The following is a 24,513-nucleotide window of genomic DNA, read 5'->3' on the forward strand; positions in this document are numbered from 1 at the left end:
ATTACCCAAATATTCTTATTCTTAGTCTTAAATATTCTCAAATATTACCAGCTTGTGTCACTAAAAACTCATTCTAGCTTCTATTTTGATCTGTGACTTTTTAACAAGGTCACCTCGTCTTCTCTCCTTGAGCGCTAGCTCTTACAAGACTTGAGTCAGCATCGTAAGAATTCTGACCTGACCACCGAGAGATGATCAGGCTTCAGGAGTGGGAACTCAAGAGCAGCACACAGAGCTGCCCGAGATGAGAGTTAAGTGCTTCTCTAAGCTGGCTCTGATTGTACGGCTTCTTTTCAGTGTTCCAGGAAGAGGTATTCTTCTTGATTAAAGGGGGGGAAGTGGCAATTTTTACCACTGCTTGTTCAACATAGGTTATTTTGACAAGGACATATTTGAGTAATTCTGGGTTATGGAGTGAAAATGACAAGTTTTATTTATTAGCCTCAATTGGCAGTAAGATATACCACAGGGAATACAGCTCGGCATTCCTGCAGGGCTGCCTCGGGGAGAGGCCGCACATTTTCAGCACATTCTCAGTGTTCTAGTTATATCATGAAACCGAAGAAGTGATAGATGTAGAATTAAGAAGAGAAACACAAGAGATATATATCTCAGTCTCCAGACTCAGGTGTCTAATAAATATACTTGATTTGTTTTACCATGACACCCATGAATATTTCAAGCCTGTTTCTGCCAGGGTGACAGAAACTGAGGATAGGGCACTTTTGTTTTCTAGGAAGAAATTCTTTCAAAAGGTGAGAAGAGGGGTGCCTGTGTGGCTCAGTCCGTTGAGTGTTTGACTGTTAGTTTGGCTCGGGTCATGATCTCAGGGTCAGGAGATTGAGCCCCGAATGGGGTTCTGGGCTCAGTAGGGAGTCGGCTTGATGATTCTCTCCCCTTCCCCTCCCCCAGCTTGAGCACATGTGTGTGCGTGCTCTCTCTCTCTCTAAGATGGATAAATAAATCTTAAAAGAAAAAGAAAACAACAAAGAGGTTGGAAGGAAAAAAGAAATGGTAAAAACAATGAAAGAGGTGCAAAAGGGTAGTCTGCAGGGCCCCGAGACCAGGAAGTGATAAGGAGGGCACCCCAAAGATGGCCCACAGGACAGAGGGGCTGCTTTATGGTTGTGGATGGTCCTGCCTTAGACAGCACCATCCGGGACCCCTGGTTCTGCAAACCAGTGGGATGGGCTATCTGCAAACCAGCTTCTCCTGCCCTTCTTTTCCACTTCGTAAGGCATTGGGTTGCACTGGCGGTCCAGAAAATCTGCCTGAAGGGGCTGAAATTTGACCTCCTGGGTTTATCACCTGACCACACCCTGATTATACCAGCATCCAGCTGTGGGTAAAAGGATTTTCTCTTCCAGATTTTATAGCATCATGGAAGAAAGAGTTTAAAATTGGCATAGCTCATCAGTGATGTTCAGTCTCTCTCTGTCTCTGTCTCTCTCTCTCTGTGTATCTCTCATTTTTGTTCTAGAGCACTTTATCGGTTGAAATCTTGCTCAGACTCCAATCCATACAAGAGATGGAGGCAGAGATCCCCTGTGTGAAGTGAGCCCAGGAGAGTGATACTGCAGAAATCCTGGCAATCTGGAAGTTAGGAGAACCAGGTTCCTGCTTGGATCCCACCCCTATCAAACCTTCCACTGGTTAATAAAATCAGACATAGTCCCCTTACCATAGTTTCTTGTCTACCTTTCTGTGAGAGGTAGGACAGGGAATTCAAGGTTGAATTCCCCCTGAAGGTTAAGAAAGCTCTCTTTGGTGTTCTGCAGATTGACTTACTACAAAGAACCTCCCCTCCCCCCATGACTTATCAAGACTTATAGGGATCTATCCCTTCTTTACCAATGACAAGGCCAGACACAGGTCCTGCAAATTCCTTTTCTCTGATTCATAAGTGATTATCTCCATGATTTGCTGAACAGCCTGCACCCTTCGATCAACTGGAACCAAATGTTTGTCTGCATTACAAATTACGCCTGCCTTCTTTCCTCAGAGCCTGGAATTCTGACCCATCCCCAGACTATGTGGGCTTCTAGCCTTTCCTCAAGGGTCCCTCCTGGAAAATGGGCTGATCTCCCATTACACAACTCTTTCATGTCACTTCCTTAACCAGGTTCTTCTTAGCTTTGTTCCCTCTTCTGTCTATAAAAGAGAACACTCATTTGGCCTAACCTCAAGATGCTTGTAAGTCTTAGGGGCTACAAAGTTCTCCAAAGGGCAACTGTCCTCCCCCTCCCCATCACCACGCCATGCCTCCCCTTTGCCTTGCAGTAATACTTCATCTGTTTGGTTTTTATTTGATGTTCATTCTGTGGAAGGGGAGTTGAGGTTTGCAGAGACAGACTCACGCCTTGGGTCTGGTGCTCAGGTTAATAAGGAGTGGTACATGGGGGACTCAGGTCTGCTCCAGACTTTAGTCCTAAGGTTTTTACATGCCATGGAGCTTCTTTCTCAGTACTTGGACAAATGACTTCACTTCTGTAAACTGGGAAGGTAGGAAGAGAGATTCCCTGCAGTTCCACCAGCTCCCACCTACTGTAGGGATGACTGAAAACTCCAGGGTATGTTCCCAGATAGTTGTGTCAGAGGAGAGGGCAGACATTTTGACACCTGAGAGTTTTCAAAACATGTGTTGTCTAGTCAGGAAACATTCCTGTAGAAAATAATCATAGAACGAGATTTGAGGCTCAACAAACGTAGCAGGGGTGAATCTGCCCAGCCAGCCTAACTTCTAAAAATAAAAATCCATTTGCCAAGTTTTCATCCTAAAAGAATGTATCAAACGGAATCTTTGGGTGGCTTCTTTATGTCATTGTGGTCTGCATCTGACTCTTTCTGGAGGTCTGAAATTATCTTTTGTCTGTCCTATCAGGGTAAACAATTTCTAAGGAAATTATTTTGGCAGAGCAGTGCGGTCCTGGGCCAGCAGCGCCCACCTGGCCTGGGAACTTATAAGAAATGCACATTCTTCGCCCCACCAAGACCTCTTGAATCAGAAACTTTTGGGGACAGCCTCCCCCTTCTGTGTTACAAGGCCTCCAAGGATTCACATCACATGCAAGGTTTAAGATGTCCTGGTTTAAGGATGAGCTTTCAGGTGGCATCTGCCCTAGGCAACAACCCAGAGAAGGAAGATGACTTTGCTATTCTAGGCTCCTCTCTCTTCTAGCAGCTGTGCTCTAGAAGCTGTGCCCTTTCAATTGCTCTCCTTTCCCAGGTGTTGTAAATAAGTTTTCCTTTCCTTTTCTTCTTCTTCCTCCCTCCCTCCCTTCCTTTCTTTTTGGTTTCTCTCTTTTTATTTCCCCCAGCAGTTCTTGCATTCAGAGAAAGGGAAGAAATCAGAATGTATTGAGCACCCATGAATGTGCCAGGCACTTGGGTTTGGCACCTTTGATGAGCTATTGATTCGATCTTCGTGAAAACCCAAAGAGAAGAAAAACACGTCCCGTATTTCATACAGAGGGATATCTGAATTTTGTTAGAGGAACACTTAAAGACCTAAAAAGACTTTACAACCTGAAGAGATTTCTGTGGGTGGAATTTCATGCACTTTATGAGGGTGGGAGAGAGATTTTTATCGAGAAGGAAGCGGGGCTGGCGCGTGCGCAAAAAGGACAGCATGCCCGAAGGGCCATCTGTCAGTATCAGCGAAATGACTCAGCAATTCCAGTCTGGATTGTAGTTCCCAAAGGAATTCTCCCTGGATGCACAGGAAGCAGGAAGGATGGTCCTGTGGCTGTGGTGGCAGTGGCTGGGGGTGGGGAGTTCCATAGAGACAGTTCCATGCCCAACGCCGCGGGGAGGTGGAGAAAAGACAAGGCAAGTGCCCTGCTATGGGGGCCAAGGTCCGGAGGAACCCAGGGCAGCACACATGGGACTTACAAATAAGATACGTTTTGCCCAGGATGATTTCTAAAGCACAGCTCCGTTTATGTAAACACAAAAACAAGATACATTTTACAAGATGCAAGAACTTAAAGGATAGACCTCAAGGCATTAGAATATTTGTGGGGTGGCGTAGGTGATGAGACTGGGAAGGTGGGGCAAAGGGGATTTAGTGAAACAGGAGTAGGGCTTTGCCCTGTTGGTAAAGAGAGTGTGCTGTGAACGGAGGCATGGTAGCTAAGTCCTCAGCACATGAGGTGAGCAAGAAAATTGGAGAAAGAAAAGAAGGAAGGAAAAAGGGAAGGAAGAAAGAGAAGAAAAGCAAGAAAGGCAAGAAAGGGACACCGCAAAACACCGGACAGTCCCTGGACAGCCTCTGGGTGGGCCTTCTAGGACTCGGAGCAGCCCACAGAGATTACAGTATCTGTGGGCTCCCGTCACTTAAGCAGCCCATGTTGGGGTGCATGAAAATGATCTCCGCTCACAGATACGGAGAATAGGTGTGTAGTTGCAGAGACAGGAGGGAGAGGTGGGCAAAACAGGTGAAGACTGTGGAAAGGTACAAAGCTTTAGTTACAAGATAAACAAATCCTAGGGATACAATGTATGGCTTGGTTATGACTTGGTGTGACTTGGTTATCATGTACTTGAAAATTGTCCAGAGATAAGCTTTTAAAAGTTCTCATCACAAGAAAAAAAAAAAAGGTAAACAAACAAACAAACAAACACAAGAAAAAAATGTTAACTAAAATTACTGTGGTGATCATTTTGCAATTCGTATGTATACCAAAGCATGGTGTTATATACCTAATACAGTGTGATGTGTTCAATTATACCTCAATTTAAAAAATGATATATGGCTCCTGAAGACTCCATAGCTGAATTTCTGTTGTGACAGCACTTAATTTAGTGCCTTTTTCTCTGTCTGCCTTATGGGGGGATTTGGGATCTTTAAGCAAGAGTAAAATTTCCTGCTGTTCATCCTGGAAGGTCTGTGCCTGGTATCAGAAGGACATTTGAGCTGGCTTATCCAACCCTTCATTTTATGAGTTGGGACATAAGGCAAGGGACAGAGCTGCACTTGAACATAAACCTTGATTCCTGGTCCCAGGCCACTTCTGAACTTTCATAGTGAAATGGAGTGACCCACGGAGCTGCTGAGAAACCCCACCCTGGCCGGTCCCTGCCTGATGTTTGGATTGAAAAGGTCTGGGGGAAGGCTCAGGAACCTGTATCTCCCCACAGTTCCCCAGTGATACTACAAGGAAGCTGGGGAATGCTTAGCTCTTCCACCTTCAAATCCATCTTCAAAGGGAGATAAAGGGGACAGACATGATATTCTGGCTAGTTTGTTGAGAATATTTTCTTTAAAGATTTTATTTATCTATTATTTGAGAGAGAGCAAGCAGGGGAAGGAGCAGAAGGAGAGAATCCCAAGCAGACTCTATGCTGAGTGCAGAGCCTGGCACAGGACTCGACTCCATGACCCCGAGATCATGACTCCAGCAGAAATCCAAGAGTCTGACCTACATTCAACCGTCTGAGCCTCAGGGTCCCCTGCTGAGATATTTTCTATCAAATAGCCCAAGAGATTTCTCTTGTGAGAAGTTTTCAAGTTACCCCATACAGGTAGGGGGGCTGTGGTGGGGGTAGGGGGTGTCCTCCTGTCTTAGGGGTAGTGCAGTCCAACTACGAAGGGACTCTGATCCTCCTCCAGGTGGGACTGGCCACCTGGTGGTGATTAAGCAATGTCCATACCTTCCTTCATTTATGACTTAGCCAGCTGTTTACTTAGTGACTACCTCAAAGCATCCTGCACACAAGTATGAGTGAGGATGTTTAGAGAAATGAGACTTGGAATCATCCCTGAAAGCCATCCCAAACCCATGGGGGAGGTGGGTGACACGAAGCAACAAGGACAGAGGTGGGGGATGCTAGGCGACTGAGGTGCTGAGATCTCCCAGATCCTGGCTTGCAGAACAGCTCTGAGTCTGCCTCAGGTAGGGTTTTCACTGTGAATTAATGAATTAGAATTAGATTCAAAGTAATCATTTTCTGAACAGGCCCACGGACACATTGGCATCATCCTCATTTTTTTAATACTTGGAAATTTCTTCACATTCATTCCTCCATATATTCCTTTTTGTCTGCCAAAACCATATAACACGGCTTGGCAAAGGGCATTAGGGATAGCTCAAGTTTGAGATTAGGAGGTTAGTATGGCTATTCTGAGGCTCTTGATCATTCTAGAACAGCTACTGTAGATAAATTATCAGCTTCTAATTTGGGGTTTGGAGAGGGTCCTCATGAGCTCTAGGGGACATCAGTGGGATTATCTGGCTCGAGCACCTCTCCCTTTGCTCATCGCAGCTAATGAGAGGCACCATTTTGCCCAGCATACATCTGTCCCTCTGGCCTCAGCTGGTTGGTTTAAGGATGGGCACCTGACAAGGCGGGGCCAGTCCTTTTCTGGGATTTGTGGATTTGGGACCAGAAGAAATGGGACAGTCTCATTTTAATCTCTGAAGCCGAATACCTAGTCTGGGCGAGGCTCTGTCCTAGGTCTGAGCTCTCAGAAGAGAGTGACTTCTTTCCCTGCGAGCAGTTCTTGTTTGGCAGGGATGGGTAGATATAAATAAACACATAAATAAGATGCAAATATAAAATATAGTCCAGAATTAGTCATGATAATGATAATAACATTATTATTTTATTTTATTTTATTTTATTTTTAAAGATTTATTTATTTATTTGACAGAGATTACAAGTAGGCAGAGAGGCAGGCAGAGAGAGAGAGAGGAGGAAGCAGGCTCCCTGCTGAGCAGAGAGCCCGATGCGGGACTCGATCCCAGGACCCTGAGATCATGACCTGAGCCGAAGGCAGCGGCTTAACCCACTGAGCCACCCAGGCGCCCCAACAATTATTATTTTAAAGATTTTATTTATTTATTCAAGGGGGAAAAAGGACACAAGCAGGGTGGGCAAGGGCAAAGGGAGAGGCTGAGAAGCAGGCTTCCCGCTGAGCTGGGAGCTGAGGTGAGCCTCGATCCCAGGACCCTCAGCTGAAGGCAGACGCTTAACTGACTGAGCCAGCCAGGCACCCCAATAATAATTATTATAACAATGCTAATGGCAAACATCTCTTGAGTGCTTACTCTGTACGTAGCCCTATGCTGAGTGTTTTATATGTATGAATACACTTAATTAAATGTATCAGCTGGGCTCAAGAAGAGAGTCCTGCGATGAACCTCATGTAGGAGAAAGCTCTCATTTCAATGGGAGGCAACTTCAAGACTACAGAGAAAGGCAGGGATGCTTCAAGCTGCTGGCTCCACCTTTCCTCAAGTCCAGCTGTGATTTGGTCCATAGAACTGCATAGGCTGTGTGGTGTGCCCTTGGTTTCCATGAGTTCATCATTTAACTTTGGCATTGAACTTCTTTACACACTTTCACCTGCAGCCAAAGATTGCTAAGACACTGTGGAAACTCACTGGTGTTCATCAAAGTTGTCTCTGCGTGTATGACAAGGGGTGGGGCATGTTGCTGATGTGACAGGGTGAGCTGATATAGCCCTGAGCTCAGGGAGTGGCTCATGTCCCTGGCAAGGACCCCGAGACAGCGGAGACAGATGCCAGAAATGGACAGCCGGCTACCGGACCCGATTCTCCCACCTCCATTTTGTCCTCTAAGCCTCTAGCCTCGGGCCCATCACATCCCCTCCTTTTTTTTTTTTTTTTTTACATTGATTTACTTTTTATTGTGGTAAAAAACACATCACATGAAATGTGCCATCCTAACCATTGTCAAGTGTACTGACCTTAGTGTTGAGCACATTCACATTGTGGTGCCACAGATCTCTAGAACCTTTTTATCTTGCAAGATAGAAACTCAATACTCATTAAACAGAAATTCTCCCCCCTCCCCCGCCCTGTCCCTAGGATGCCCCTTCTTCATGCAGCTCTGGTTGTTCTAGAAACCTCATTATCAAAGTATACCTAGCTGTCCCCCTCTCATCCCCAGAGAGCAGGGCCCCATTTCTCCTGACTCCTTTTGGACCCTCTGGTCCCAGCCTCCCTCTTGCCTGTGATTCCAAATTAAAAGAAAAAAAATCCACTAAAACACCTCTGAAGCTGAGAATGGCTGTCCCCTTTCAACACTTGTTTTAAAGTTTTAGACGGCCCCTGGGTTCTCATTCCAGAGGAACTCTTGTCTGCTAGGTCTGTGCAGAGAAGGGCGGCCGAGAGGGGAGAGACCATTAATAAGTGTTTTCTCCTTCCTCTGAAAGTGTACCTAAATGTCTACGTGTCTCCATCCAGGAGCCTGGGCAACAAATCTGTGAAATGGGCAGAATGGCCTAGGGGCTAGGATCTTAGGTTCTGGACTCAGACTGCTAATGACGCAGTTATTAGCATGGTAGGTATCCCATGGGGTCTCCTGAACTGTCCAGCCCCAGCCAGGCTCTTCACCTGGAATATGTAGGTATTAATGTCCCTGCATCGCATTGTTGTGAGGTTTATATAAGAAGTTATGCACAAAATGCTTAAATAAAACCTGCTACTCAGAGAACACTTAAAAACGGCAATTATCACTATGTAAGAATAAATATGAATAAATACATCCATCTCTATGTTCAATAAAGGTATATCTCCAAAGATAATATGTGCAAGAAGCCAAAGAAAGCTGAAATAGGACATGTAGATACAGTGTGATACCACGTATATAAAATTTGAGGCATGAAATAATATGGTATAATGCTTATGCATATATATATATATATACACACATATATATAAATAGACACATTTTTATAAACATCTTGCTTGTGTGTATGTGTATGGATATGAAGCCCAAAGACCTAGGAAGTATACATTCTATTTTCCAGACAGTGTTTACCTCTGACTTGTAGTGGTGTGTAGGGGTGCGTGTGTATGTGTGTGTGTGTGTGTGTGTGTGTTTGGGCACTCACACATGTCACACAGAGTAGAGGTGGTTTGCATGATTGAAATGCTTCAAAATTAAAAATTTTGGAAAATGCATTGTAAAAACTTCCATCTGATAACTAAAAGGCTGCCTTGGTCATTTGTATTCCACTTGGCTATTTGAACTTCCCTTTTGATACGCAAGAGAAACTGCTGCGTGATTCTCATCTGAAATGTGGCTTATTAATGAGGACTTGGGGCCTGGGAGAGTGCCAAACTGGGGTTCTGTGGCTGGAGTGTAAGGGTGTGGGGGGAGAGGAGCCGGGAGCCAGGAGGCTGGTGTTATGAATTTACATTACATATTCTTACATGATCTGGAGAAAGAGAGAGATTTAGAGCCAAACATCACAGACAGGTTGCTTAATCTCTCCTGGTACATTTCCTTACCTATGAAATAAGAAGTGTAAATCATATTTACGAGGCTGCTGTGAAAAGTAAATAAACACGGAACATGGCACTTCGTGAGCCTATCAAATACCCGGCACCACGACACCCAATTTATTTTTAAGGCTTCTATGCGACAGATTTCAGAGAGGAAAGAAATATCAATCACTTGCCAGGCTGGAAGATTATTTCTGCAGGAGTCAGAGAAGCCCATAAAATCTCACCCCCAAAACCACCACTCCCATAAATGCATTTAAAACACCAAGAACAAAACATCAAATAAAATCTTGCCTGGGTGGGTATGAACCCCCACGTGTCTTTTCCTACCTTGTGACTTGTTGCAGCTTCATAGACTCAGTGACGGGAGGGGAAACGGGGGGCTGGTCCCTCCCATTGGAAGGACCAACAACCAACAGCAAGACAGTGACGGCTGGCAGATCGGGTGCAGGGGTGGGAAGCTCAGCAGAGCTAGGGGAAGGAGGGAGATAGAAGGGCAGGTGAGGGAGGGCGGGCCTGTAGGAAGGACAGAGAATATGGGAGTCACCCACAGGGAACAAGCAGGAGAGGAGGAAAGGGAGTGAGGCCGTCTGAAGTCAGAGGTGATAAAGCTTGGGCACACAGTGTGGTGAGGAGAAACCATACCTCATGGGGCAGACTGAGTCCTGGAGGTCCTTTGTGTCTCTTAATGGAGCTTGGGTCATTAAGCTGAGCTGCACCAAAGATGTTCTTCCTGTAGAAAGCCTTGGTTTATCTATCCATCAGTGAACTAATGTAGCAGGAAGACCTGAATCCCATAACTGAACCTTCAGTAGGGGGATAACGTGTTCACTGTGACTGGAAAGATCACAGCTCGTTCAGTATTGCCAGTTCTGCTAAGGATTCCATTCCTGCACTCTGAGTTTTGCCCCCAGGACTCATGAGCACTCAAAAACTATATAGTAAGGCTACATGGTGCCTTTTGACTCATACTCCTCTGATTCATAAACCATTTTTGTTGCTGATGCTTGTAGCTGCAGTGGGTGGCAAAGGGAAAGTTTGCAGATCAAATCTGGAGGCAACTTGATACGGTGGGAAAACTGTGCATTTAATGTCAGACGCATCCAAGCTCACCGACTCTCATTCATTCATCTATATGGGACCTGAAGTCGGTGGTAGGCTTGAAGTGCCTACTTTCTAATGGAAGGAGATGGGAAAGAAACTAAGAAATGAATGACAAATGACTGAAGGAGTGGTGGGTGCTGGGAGTAGAGTAAGGTGCTAGGACCCAGAGTGGCTGGAAGAGCCAGGACTTCTGGAATAGGAGGACAAGGAAGGTCTTCCTGCAGGACTGACTTCCAGCGGAGGCCAGCCCAAGGGATGAGAATTTCACGCGCACAGTATCATAATTGTTGTTCTAGAGAAAGGCACTTCATTTTAGTATGCCAATCCTATTTCTTAACACCCTGGTGAATTTTCTTTAAATTTCAAATAGGTGATAGTGGATTCGATTGAATTTTCTAAGTTGATTAGCATATAACTAAGAGTAATAATGGATTGTCTCTCCTTCCCCTTTAAAATAATTGATTAAGTTTGAAATCTTCAAGGACTATTTTGAAGAGTAGGAGTGACAGCTGGCATCTTTTCCTTGTTTTTGTTTTAATGGAATTGTTCGTGATCTTTCACCGTTTAGTGAGGTATTGGTTGAAATGCTCTGTTAAAAATTCTTCTCTTTTTGGTTTATGAAGAATTAATTTTTTCTAATATTTTTCTGTGGTCATTGTTATCTATTTTTTCTTCTTTTATCTGCTAATGAAGTTATTTATATTAATATTTTCTCATATTGAAGAATTATTATTTTTTAAATTTTATATATTTATCCAGGACAGAGATCACAAGCAGAGGGGAGGTAGAGGGAAAAGCAGACTCCCAATGTGGGACTCAATCCCAGGAATCTGGGGTCATGACCTGAGCTAAAGGGAGACACTTAACCAACTGAACCACCCAGGTGCTCTTGTTGAAAAATTCTTATTTTTTTTTAACAAAGTAACAAATCTTACTTTGTTACAATCATTGTTTTAATATATATTCAGTATGATGATATTTTAATTAAGTTAAATTAAATTTTAATTCCAATGTAGTTAACATACGGTGTTATATTAGTTTGAGGTGTACAATAGAGTGAATTAGCAATTCCATGTATCACACAGGGCTGATTCAAGATAAGTGTACTTTTAATTCCCTTCACCAGTTTCCTCCATCCTACCACCCCCACCTCCCTTCTGGTAATAACCATCAGTTTGTTCTCTATAGTTAAGAGTTCGGTTTTTGGTTTGTCTCTCTGTTTTCCTTTGTTTGTTTGTTCTGTTTCTTAAATTTCCCAGATGAGTGAAATCATATGTTATTTGTCTTTCTCTGGCTGGCTTATTTTGTTTAAATATGCTGATATTTATATAGAATTTTTTCCATCTATATTCATAAGGGAGAGTGATATATGTTTTTTCTCCTCCATTGCAGTTGTTTTCTGGTTTATGCATTAAAAGTTGCTGTTGTCTTATAAAATAAGTTGGGTAGATGTTCTGAAATAATGTACTTAGAGATAGGAATTGTCTACTCTTAAAGGTTTAGTGGAAGGGCGCCTGGGTGGCTCAGTTGTTAAGCATCTACCTTCAGCTCTGGTCATGATCCCGGGTCTTGGGATCGAGCCCCACATCAGGCTCCCTGCTCAGGGGGGATTCTGCTTCTTCTTCTCCTATTCCCCCCCACCCCCCGCTCATGTTCCCTCTCTCGCTGTCTCTCTTTGTCAAATAAATAAATAAAATCTTTAAAAAAAATGTTTAGTGGAATACTCTTGAGTCTATTGTCTTTTGGGGAATTATATCTTTGACTATTGTGACATTTTCTTATATGATTACTGATCTACTGAGATTTTCTAATTTTTCCTGCCAATTTTGATGATTCATATTTTCTACTGTATTGATGTTATAGCAGCGATTGGTATAAATTCGTATGCAGTAGTCCCTCACTTTTTAAAAGAATCATCTATATTTGTTAATTATGTCCCCTTCCATGGGCTTGTCTCCCTCTCTGCATTGATCATCTTTGCCAAAGATTCATCTATTTTATGAGTCTTCAAAATATACATATTTAATGATCTTAATCAATTCTACTGCATTTTTGTTTTGTTTTGCATTTGTGTTCATCAGTTTTCCAGAGAAAGTATATACAATATGCAGACAGACAGACAGACAGATAGATAGATACAGATAGATTTATTACAGAAATTTGCTCACTAGCTCCTGGAGGCTGAGAAGTCCCATGATCTGCCATCTGCAAACTGGGCACCCAGGAAAACTATTGGTATGATTTAGTCTGCATCCAAAGGCCCAAGAACCAGAAGAGCCAAGGTCTAAGGGCAGGAGATGATGGATGTTCTAGTTCAAGCAGGGAGCAAAATCACCCTTCCTCTGCCTTTGTGTTCTATCCAGGCCTGATTTGGGTTGGATGATGCTGTCCATATTGGTAAGGGTGGATCCCTTCACTCAGTCTACTGATTCAAATATGAATCACTTCTGGAAACACTCTCAGATACAAGGAGAAATAATGTTCTATCTACTGCTACCTGGGGATCCATAAAGTCCATCAAGTTGACACATAAAATTAACCATTAGACTATCTTATTATTTTCTGCTTTTATCTTTATTATATTTTCTCTCTTCACTCTCTTTGTCTACTACTATTCAGTGTTGATGAAGAAATCACATGCCATATCCAGGGACAAAACCTGCGAACAAGAAATTCTATAAACAAAGTGACCTTAGTTTTTTACTACATAAATTCCCTGATCAATTTCAAACATCTTACCTTGGATCCATTTAGAAAATATACTGATTCAATGTTAGTTTAGCACAGTAAATGAGTTTAAGATTCAATTATTTCTCATCAGCACTTGGAAGACATTAACCAACCGCCATCTTGCCTATAGGACATTAGTCGGTCTGAATAGAGACCACCTTTAGAAAGTGAGATTGCCTAACCTTTGAGACTCTGCCATAGAAGGTAATACAGCCTACATCCAACCTCTTTTGGGATGCTGGCTCTGGGAGCCTTGCCACCATTTTGTGAGGAAGCCTGTGCCACATAATAGAACTATGTGTAAGAGTTCTCGCTGATAGTGCCAAACCGAGGTTCCTGCCAAAAGCCAGCAGCAGCCACTGGGAGAGTAAGGAAGCCTTAGAGAAGCCTCTAGCCCCACCACTGTCCAGCTACAACTGCAAGAGAGACTCTAATGAAACACACCTAGCCAACCCCAGCTAATCCCCAGAAACCACAGGTTGGACCTCCTGGTTCTGCTATTGACTGGCTGCGTGACTTTGGGCAAGTTATATAACTTATCTATAAAATGATGCTAATAATACCTACATCAGAAGGATGTTATGAGAATGAATCAAGATAATAACTCTCCAAGGTAGGTATTATTAAGCTCATTTTACCCATGAGAACGTGTACTGGGAAAGGTCAAATAAATTGCTCCAAGTCAGTCAAATATATAATGAGATACAGAATGTGAGTTTGAACTTGAATCTGACTCTAAAACCTGTTCCCTCTACCATTATTCAATTTCATTGCTAAAATTGATCACCATAGCAACTCATTAACCTCCCTAGTCTCACACAAGGACCTAAAGAGATGGTGCCATCCCTTTGCACGTCTAGGTTTAATTTAAGCCAGACTTGGCAACAGGCTAAAGTTGTGATGCTGTCTAAAGCAGAAGAGAGAGGAGAAAAAACCAAAAACCAAAAAACAAAACAAAACAGAAAAACCCATGGATCATGGGTTTTGAATACTTAAGCCCACAAGTAGGATAAACAGACATCACACTGTGCCCGTGTGATGTGAGAGAGAACAACAAGTTCATTTTGGCCTCACTTTGTTGTAATGCTGTTTTCATAAAATGATTTCTACCAAAATAGCATGCCACATATGAACCTTGTTCAAATGCCAGAGTTGATCTTGGAACCAGAATGAAGTTATATTGCATATTTTCATAGAGGAATCCAGCATATGGTAGTGAGGAGAAAGGAGCAGAGTAGCAAGGAAGGGAGTGTGGGGAGGGTAAGAAGAATTTTAAAGCAAAAATATGTGTATGCTCTTCTTTGCACTGACAGATCATATAGGTCAGCATGGATTACAATGATGTCTCACACTAAAGATAATCAACATCACCAGAAAAAAGCATATTTTCTCTGAATGCTTGTCCCTGGGGAGCAATCTTCTTGTGAATCCAAAAGATGATGCCAAGGTCTACCTTTGACACATATAGGCATAGTGAGAATTTTAGAAAGGAGAGCTTATTTCAGAGTCTCTGCTCTAACAATGGTTTGCTGAAAAACAGATCTCCTCCTCCTCCTCATTGTTGTCATTGTGGCCATCATCAACTAATTTGTCAAGTATGTAATATACTTAATATGTAATAGAATTAATATGTAATATACTACTATGGACCAAGCAGAGTTCTAAAAACTTCTTGTGTATCATCTCTTTTAATGAACAAAGTATCTTGCAAATACTTTGTAACGCCTGTTTTACAGGTGAAGAAATTAAGACACAGAGAAACAGGTTTGTTATGAGGTAGGAAATTCAGGATATACAGGGAGATAAAATTCAAATCTAGAGCCCATGGTCTCAACTGCTCAGCTATTTATTATTATTACTATTGTCATTATTAATGTTATCAGTATTCATTATAGATAATATTTTTGGGTACATATGCCAGGCTTCATACAAAACCCTTCACCTTGAGCAAGGCAGAGGGACCAAAGAGAGTGGAACAGGAGTGGTCTTCAGAGTATGAATCAATATTATTTAATTACTTGCCTCTTCTTTATTATTCCTTAGTGGATTCTTTGGGTCCTTTGCTATGACATCTAAACTCATGGGTTCATAAAGGGGTGGCTGAGCATCTGACTCTTGGTTTTGGCACAAGTCGTGATCTCAGGGTCATGAGATCCGAGCTCTGCATGGGCTCTGTGCTCAGTAGGGAATCTGCTTGAAGACTCTCTCTCCCTCTGCCCCTTCCCTCACTCTCTCTTTCTCTCTCTCTGTCCAATAAATAAATAAATCTTAAAACAAAACAAAACTCATGGATTCAAAGAAAGCTAAAATTGGGAGGGATTCTGTGCCTTTTCTCTTAGCTCCTTAATTTAGCAGATGAAATCTGGACATCTATAGAATATGAGGACTGTGTTTTCTGTCCTCTGGTGGCAGGAGTGAAATTATGCAAATTTATTTTCATATTATCAGAGGCTTTGCCTCTGACTCACCATATGGCCAAGCTTCTAATTTTATGGGGCCTCGGTTTTCGTGTCCATATGAAGAACTGGTCTGTGACACCCTGGCTTCCTCACAGCTGTGGTCCTGGTGCAGTGTCTGCCGTGTGGCTGAGACACCCTCAAGTTTGTGCCATTTCATTCCAATATCAGGAGCACCTATTTTTTTTTTTTTTAAAGATTTGTTTTCTTGTTTTAGAGAGAGAGAGAGAGAGAGTGTGTGTGTGTGTGTGTGTAGGGGGTGAGCAGAGGAAGTGTGAGAGAGAGAGTCTTTCAGATGCCCCAGGCAAGTCTCAATCCTATGACCCTGAGATCACAAACCCAGTTGAAACCAAGAGTCGCCTGCTGAACCGACTATGTCACTCAAGGCCCCCTAGAGCACCCATTTAAACCAAGATTCCATCTTTTCCGTAAGTCCAGTCAGACTATGCTGTTCTGACCAGTGCTGCTGAAATGTGGACTAAGAACACCCACTGAGAGTCTTGGTTATAAAAAAAACAGGGGCAAGGATTAAGCAACGCTGAATCACACACTTCTCCTTTGGTCCTTCCACCGTCAGTCACCAAGCTGAAGGTCTCACTTTGGAGGTGGTGTGTCTTCAATGCCCACCTAGCACTTCTCTCTCTCTCTCTTCCTGTTTTTGATAAAGAACCTTCCAGGACAACACAGCTGGCTAAAATTTAGTAACATTGTTTAATGCTTTTCTTGTATTTGTTTTTGATTTGCTTCTATTTGTGCCAAGTTTTTTTTTTTCTATTTGAAAAGACTTTTAAAAATAAATTTATTTAAGTGAAAAAGTTGCTTTAGGGAAAAATGTTGAGTACATAAGAGGGATATATATATATATATACATTATAAATATATTTTATTACAAATATATATGATATATATTATAAATAAATATCAGATACTTATTGCTATATAACAGAGCATTCCAAAAGTGGGACTCAAAACTACCCATTTCATTTAGATGACTGTCCCATGGCTGGGCAGGTGGTTCTTCTGGTCCCAGCTGGCTCTCTTATGCATTTGCAGTTGGTTGAAACTTGTAGATTCCTTCTCAGAACAGGATTTTCAGAGGCATAAAATAAAATACATAGAATTACAAAGGAAACCAATTATATTGAAATACAGTATCAGAATATTATAACATTTTAATATATATTTTATTTATTTCTATTTGTACATATATTATTAATTTCATTTATATTTTATATAATCTATATAATTATATAACATTTTATATATATTATAACATCAAAACCACAATAAGATATTATCTCATACCTGTCAGAATGGCTAAAATCAAAAACACACGAATCTGTAATCATTGGCAAGGATATGGAGAAATATGAACTCTTTTGCACTGTTGGTGGGAATACAAACTGGTGCAAACACTCTGGAAAACAGTATGGAGGGTCCTTAAAAAGTTAAAAATGGAACTACCCTGAGATCCAGTAATTGCACTACTGAGTATTTACCTAAGAGAGTATTTACCTTCAAAAGGATATAAGCACCCTTATGTTTATTGCAGCATTATTTACAATAGCCAAATTATGGAAGCCATCAATAGATAAATGGATAAAGAAGATATTCATATATATATGAACAAAATGTCATATATGCAAAGGATTAACTATTGTAATTTTGAATAATGGTGAATATAAACAATATTTCAAGAGCTCTGGGACAGTTTTCATATGGTATAAAAATATTTATTATTTCTATTGATACCAAAGGCATAGATTTTTTTTTAAAAGATTTTGTTTATTTCTTTCAGAGAGAGAGTACACAAGCAAGGGGGTAGGGCAGAGGGAGAAGCAGGCTCCCCACTGAGCAGGGACCTGGAAACCATATGCGGGGCTCCATCCCAGGACCCTGGGATCAAAGACAGATGCTTAAGAAACTGAGCCACTCAGATGCCCCAAAGTCGTGGATTCTAATTGGATGGCTATTAGTTGTTGCCTAAATTCATAATAGAAATAAATGTTAAATCTCATTCAGAAGACAGTGAAAAAACAAAGATTCCAGTTTTTTTCCTTTTTTTTTTTTCCCCGTTTTTTTTTTGCCTTCCAGTTCATAGATCTGCTCCACATAAAAGGGAAGATCTGCTCATGGGTTATGGCTGCATTCCTTGCAATTTTTTTTTTCCTTTAGAAAAGCAAATGCAAGTCAAAAATCCGGGGAAATAGTGGTTTTATCTTTATGACTATTTGTATTTTCAAATTCTCATTGACTTTTTTTTTGCTTGGGAACTTTTACAGGCTCCTTATTGTTTAGCTGTTTTTTTGTGTAACAAAATGTTCCTCCTAACTCAGACCTGAGGTACTTTGGCATTCTGCTAAAATTTCAGAGAGCTGTCTTTGGTCTTTATCCTCTTTCCATGTGAAGCTTCCTTGACATTTTCAATTCCTTAAATATTTCCAAAGGATTCTCTGATGCCAGAAGTAAATGTCTACCGTTCTAACACATTTGCTTATTGCACGTCCTTCGTGACCTGAGTGTGAAGGTTGTGGGGTTGAAGGAGTGTGTACAAGAGGTGAATGAATAAGGAGGAATGAAGGATGAATAGATGAGACCCCATCATCCTGGGATGATGAAGATTTTCTGGCAGTGTTTAGGAAATGTTGGAGGGGCTGAGTATAAGGACTGTCCATGCACACCCAGAAAGCAGCTGTTCCCTCACACTTCTCTACCCTTTCTTTCTTTCTTTCTTTTTTTTTTTTAAAGATTTTATTTATCTATTTGACAGAGAGAGATCATAAGTAGGCAGAGAGGCAGGCAGAGAGAGAGAGGGGGGGGAAGCAGGCTCCCTGCTGAGCAGAGAGCCCGATGCGGGACTCAATCCCAGGACCCCGAGATCATGACCTGAGCCGAAGGCAGCGGCTTAACCCACTGAGCCACCCAGGCGCCCCTTCTCTACCCTTTCTCGGGAACATCATGCCTCTACCTCTTCTTGGTAATTCTCTAAGTATCATGGGGATGGAGGTGGGGGAACATCACAAAAAGATCCAAGAAATAAACAGCCTGAAATAGCATCTCCCTCCTTTCTCAGGACTTTACGTAGATATGTATCATACTTTGCTATATGTGGGATGCATTAGGGGGTCGAGGCCATTGATGTCAGAACATCTGATTCCTATATTATTGTTTACGTGTTTGCAACATACAAAAATATTTCCATTTGGAGCCGACTTAAACAGTGAGAATCTGAGGATGAGAAAAAGCAAAAAATCATGCTGACTATGCACAGCCAAGTGACCTAGGTTGGCTAAGAAGTTTCCATCTCCCCATTAGAATTGTAAACAGAGCTCTCTGCCAAAGAAAGTAAGATGTACAAATACAATGATAATATGACCGAACCAGTCAGCCAATAAAGAGGGCTGTTATTTTGGTTGAGTTGAGAATGCAGAGGTTCCAATGGTTCTCACAGGGATTAAAAAGATGAAGCGAGCATTTTTCTCCAGGCAGGATTAAATGAGGAGTGGCACCCTGACAGACTTGTTGTCAAAACTAAGTAATCATTTTTTCCTACCACATTCTCAAATATCCGTGATTCATTCAAAGCATTCCTTTTTTATTTGTTCTCTCTCTCTCTTTTTTAAGATATTATTTTTATTTATTTTAGAGAGAAAACATGAATGAGCCAGGGGAGGAGCAGAGGCAAAAGGAGAGAGAATCTGAAGCAGATGTCATGCTCAGTGAGGAGCCCCGTGTGGGGCTCAATCCCATGACCATGAGATCATGATCTGAGCCAAAACCGAGTTGGATGCTTACCGGACTGAGCCACCCAGGCGTTCCTTATTTAATTGTTTTTAGGCTACATAAATAACAAGGGTTTGTTGAAGAAAAATCAAGTGATACAAGTGAAAAGAAAATTCTTTCTCCCTCTATCAATCTCATCCCTCAAGGGGCTAGCCTTTAGAAGTATAGTGTGTGCCTTTACCTTCTAGATTTCTAAGTGTATACATGCACGTATAATTAAAATATTATTCTGTACAGAATGTTCTGCCATTTGCTTATTTCACTTAAAATATCTCTTGCCACCTCCCCATGTTTATATTAGAGGGAAGCTCCAATTATTATTATTTTTTTACAACTGTGCTGTGTAAATTCCATTGTATGGTTACCTTGTGGTTGGTTTAACATTCTCCTCATGTCTGGAATGTGGGTCGTTCCTCACTCAGCGCATATTAATGGGGAGTTTGTCATCCCACCAGAGATGCCGTGAAGGAGCACAAGAAGTATAAGGAGCTGCGGCTCTTCTCAGGGAGTTTGAGACTGAGTATGAGTCAGTTATATTGTGCGACAAATAGCCTTTATGCTTCCTCTGAAAATGCTAAGAGTTCCCAGGGCTGCAGAATCGAATAGCACACTGAATGAAAACAGCCCCCCAAAGAAAGACATTGTGTGAGAGCATTTTATCGGTTAAAAAATCCAACGTATCTAAACAGAATGGCTAAAGGGCAGCTCTTCCTAGTACAAAGACTTTTTCCTACCAAATGTTTTGATTTGTTAAGTGCCCTTCTAGCACTTCAGACTTGATTTTTGTAGCCAGAGCTCTTGGACGCAGTTTCGGATAACCGCCAAGTCAAAAGCAAGCTTGACTATCAGGAGACCCTGAAAATTGGAGCTTTATCTCCATCTCCCGAGATGTTTAAGTGGAAAAATAGCATTCGGTAAGCTTAAAAGGGATTTTCAAAATGTATGTATGTCAGGAACTCAGTCTCATTTTGAATCATCTTAAGCTCATTTGTCTCCAGGACTTTTGGCCACTTGTTCCAATGAACTTTCTCTATGGAGACCAACCTGATGCAAGTTCTCACAGCCCCCATGGCCACAGCCAACATTGTACAAGAATGACCTCCAGTGCCTTGTCTCGGGTCTGCCTCTTATCTTTAACTGGAGTCTCAGTTGTCACTGAGGCTCAAGATACATCAGCATCTGCTGGGTGCTTGCATGGGGACACCCCAAAGTTCAGGGGGTTAATGCCCCATGGGATAAATCTTTGATCAGTGATTGTTGATCGCTACTCCCTCCTCCCTCCTGCTTCTTCCCCCTCTGGACAGGCTGTCTTAGGATGCAGTGGCCTTATGGCCTCCTAGAAGACAGTCCCACCAGGTGGTACAATTAGTTGGTTTACTATGAAGCAGGGGTCACCTCTGTGGTACGTCCCCTCCTGTTTGCTCTGTTCGGTCTTCTCTGCCCCGCTCTCATTTCCTCACTTCTGCTTCCTTGCAACTGTATTCCCTAACAAAAGAGGCACAGATAAGATGTTGTCTCAGATCCTGTTTTCTGAAAAACTCACACTAAGACAAGCACATTCTTAACAAAGACAGGTAAAACTTGATATATCGTAATTGGCTCATTATGTAAATTTGGCCACTGTTTATTGTACACCTACTAACTGCCCAGCAATTTTGCCAAGTGCTTTCTATGCCACTGAGTAACTGCCCTCTACAGGAAAGAAAATAGGCTTGGAGAAGATCTTGTTCAAAGTCGTGTTAGATCACCTCCTCATTTCTTCATCCTGGCATGTTATTACAATTGGTGGAGGAGAGGGGAGCTGAGGGTGGCCTTCTGTACCTGACCCTGCAAGCCCTCTTTGACCTCAAGGTTCCTCGTTCCTCAGGCTCTCAAACAAGTCTATCAAATATGTAAAACTGTAGTCACCAAATAAGAGAGACAGATTTTGAACTTGGAGCTGCATGCATGAGGCAGTAGAGTAGAGGGACCAGCTCAGAAAAGCATGGAGGTGTGTTCGTCCGAGGGCAGGCTCAGCCCATGTGGCATGACTCAGCTGTGGCCTCCATTCTCACGCTCAGGATTATCTGCTAAGACCAACCCCAACATCTCAGAGTACCACACAAGAAAGAGGATTGAGTGCTCTGAGAGCAGGATTTCAAGCTCCCACCATTCCTGACACCCCAGTGGATTCTCTGCCCCCATCCTGCTTCCCTTAGCCTGGTCTCAGTCTCGTCCCAAGCCTTCTGTAAGAGAGCCTCTCCTACCCAACTGACTGGCAGCCTTCTATTCATATGACTACCAATATCAGCAAGACCAGCACGCTGTTCCATCATCATTTTCCTCATTCCCAGTGCCCGCTCCTTTATTCCATTCCACACCACAGCTGTTGCCTGCATTTCCTCCTCTTATGCCTTCTCTCAAATGGTTGTCTCCCTGGCACCACCCCCCCCCCCTCCACTGTCGAGAGAGGGGCCGTGAGAGCTTTTTACCTTATAATTCCTCCCACAGCACTAACCAGGGGCACAGTCCGGCTGGGGATCCATGGGAAACAGTGTAGTACATGCCCCAGAGTCATCCAACCAAGGGGCGAGACGTCTGGGGTATTTATCTACTGACCTTTGTTAGTTACTGGTTCAAAACTGCTCCCTGGGAGCATTAGCTCCCTGGTGCTCTCTGCATACCCTACACTTGGGCTAAAATGGACTCCCATGGCTCTAGAGAGCCCTCATGCAGAGGGATTCAGCTGGTATACATAGGAATGGTGATTGTAAAAGGGATATGAGTGGGGCACAAATTGAATTTGCTACACTAGGTTATGAGGTTTGTTCTCTTTCTGTCTTCAGGTCCTAAGAAGTTCTTAGTGCATGCTTCTCCCAGAGTTGGGTTCAACAGATATAGTTCACAGAAATTGACTGCATGCCCTTATTTGATGTTTAATTGATATACAGGGAAACATAGTTACTGTGGTCATCAGGCAGGAAGCATAAATGGCTAAAAATGGTAAGAGGTAGCCGAGCCTACTTGAGTGATGGCTGTGACTGGTTCTGCCCCTTGACCTGTCAATTTCCTTAATTCTGAGAGATTATTTTCTTCTTCAAATGTGTCATGTCTTGCATGGGTTACCTGAGAACACTAGAATTCATTCCCTTTAGGATTGGAGATTTTATAGTTTTTTTTCCCCCTATTCTTTAAGACTGCCACAATTAAGAAAAGAAAAATTGTGAGTGTGATATGAATTGTGTCCCTGTAACAAATTGTTAGAGTGAAATTATAATCAATATTCTTAGAGTTTCTCTGGTCATTCAGGTTTGCATCTCTCTCTCTCCCACCCCCCCTTTTTTTTAAGATTTTATTTTTAAGTAATCTCTACATCCAACATGGGGCTCGAACTTACAAAGCCAAGATTGAGAGTTACACACTCTACTGATTGAGGCAGCCAGGGGCCCCTGCAACTCTTATTTAAAGGGCTAAGTGACAACTGTTTTCCTTTTGAGGAATTATTTTTCTTCTAATTAATTATTAGAACACATGATATAGAATTTAATGTTAAAAGAGCTTTATTCTATTCTCTCTTAGAATAGATATTTTCTCATCTTTTTATGATCTTCATTTTTTTTTCCAGAGATTTTATGCATTTACTTGGCACAGAGAGAGAAAAAGTGAGAGAGGGGGAGTGGGAGAGGGAGAAGCAGGCTTCCCGCTGAACGGGGAGCCCGATGCGGGGCTCAATCCCAGGACCCCAGGATCATGATCTGAGCTGAAGGCAGATGCCTAATGACTGAGCCATCCAGGCACCCCTTTATTATCTCCATTTCAAAGGGCATTTAAACAGAATTTAAATGTGTGTCTATAAGAATATTCTCCTCTCAAGGCACATCATTAAATATAATTATTTTTTTCAACTATTTCTTGGAAATAGAGGAAATGTAGGAAAGTTAAAGTAGTAGTATAATGAACACACATAAACTCACCACCTGGGTTTAACAACTATCAACCTATTTCCATTTTTGTTTTATTTTCCTTTGTATATGTTTACATTTTTCTAGTCATGGACACCATATGTTAGCTCTAAATATTTTGTGACTTATCTCCTGAAATAAGGATATTCTTCTACAAAATTGCAATATGATTTCACCTAAGAAAACTCATCATTATTTTCTAATATTCTCTAATAACTAGAATCAAATCTCTCCTTTGTTATTCAAATATATTTTATGGCATTTTTTTTAAAGCAAGAAGTCAACAAATTTTTATGCATTGCATTAAATCTCTTTCAACCTAGAGCTGTTTTCCCCACCTATTTTTTTCCATAACATTCATTTCTTTAAGTGATCAGGCCAGTTGCCTTGTTGCATGTTCCTTATTGTAGATTTGTCTAATTGTTTCTTCAGGTCATTCAACGTATCTCTCTCTCTCCCTCATACATCTTACCAGCTGGGAATGATATCCACAGACTCGATATGATTACAGTCATTTTAAACAGTGCTAGCAATAATTCTTCAGAGACGATGAAGCCCAACTCACTTTGCATTACATCAAGAGGCATATAAATCAGATTGTAAGTGTCTCGGTGGTGACTTGTGGATTTCTCTATCGTAAAAGTACTTTTCCCATTGTCACTGACAACATGTGGAGTGATATTTTGGCATTAGGCCAAATGCATTTTTAACTCAATATTTCTATGATGAAAGGTTGATTAAAGATCTTAAAGTATGTAACTTCTGATTTCTATGAACTAGCATAAACTGTCCATCTAGCATTCACCTCTTAGTTTCTCATAAAGAAAAAAAATGTGTTCAAGTAGATAGTGGTTCAGCAACTACAACCCATGGACCACACTCAGCTCAATTTCTTTTTTTTTAAAGATTTTTATTTATTTGACAGAGACCACAAGTAGGCAGAGAGGCAGGCAGAGAGAGAGAGAGGAAGAAAAGCAGGCTCCCCGCTAAGCAGAGAGCCCGATGCGGGGCTCGATCCCAGGACCCTGAGATCATGACCCACGCCGAAGGCAGAGGCTTTAACCCACTGAGCCACCCAGGCGCCCTCCTGTGTTTTTTTGTAAATAAAGTTTTATTGGGATACAGCCACTCACTTTTGTTTACATATTATCTAGGACCATTTCCTGCTATGGCAGCAGAGTTGACTATTTATTGTAACAGTGACGGGATGGCCTGCAAAGCTGGCCCTTTGCAGAAGAAGTTTGC

The sequence above is a fragment of the Mustela putorius genome, unplaced genomic scaffold, assembly GCF_011764305.1.
Source record: "Mustela putorius furo isolate JIRA1106 unplaced genomic scaffold, ASM1176430v1.1 tig00000253_pilon_pilon_pilon, whole genome shotgun sequence".
In the NCBI taxonomy this organism is placed as follows: domain Eukaryota; kingdom Metazoa; phylum Chordata; class Mammalia; order Carnivora; family Mustelidae; genus Mustela; species Mustela putorius.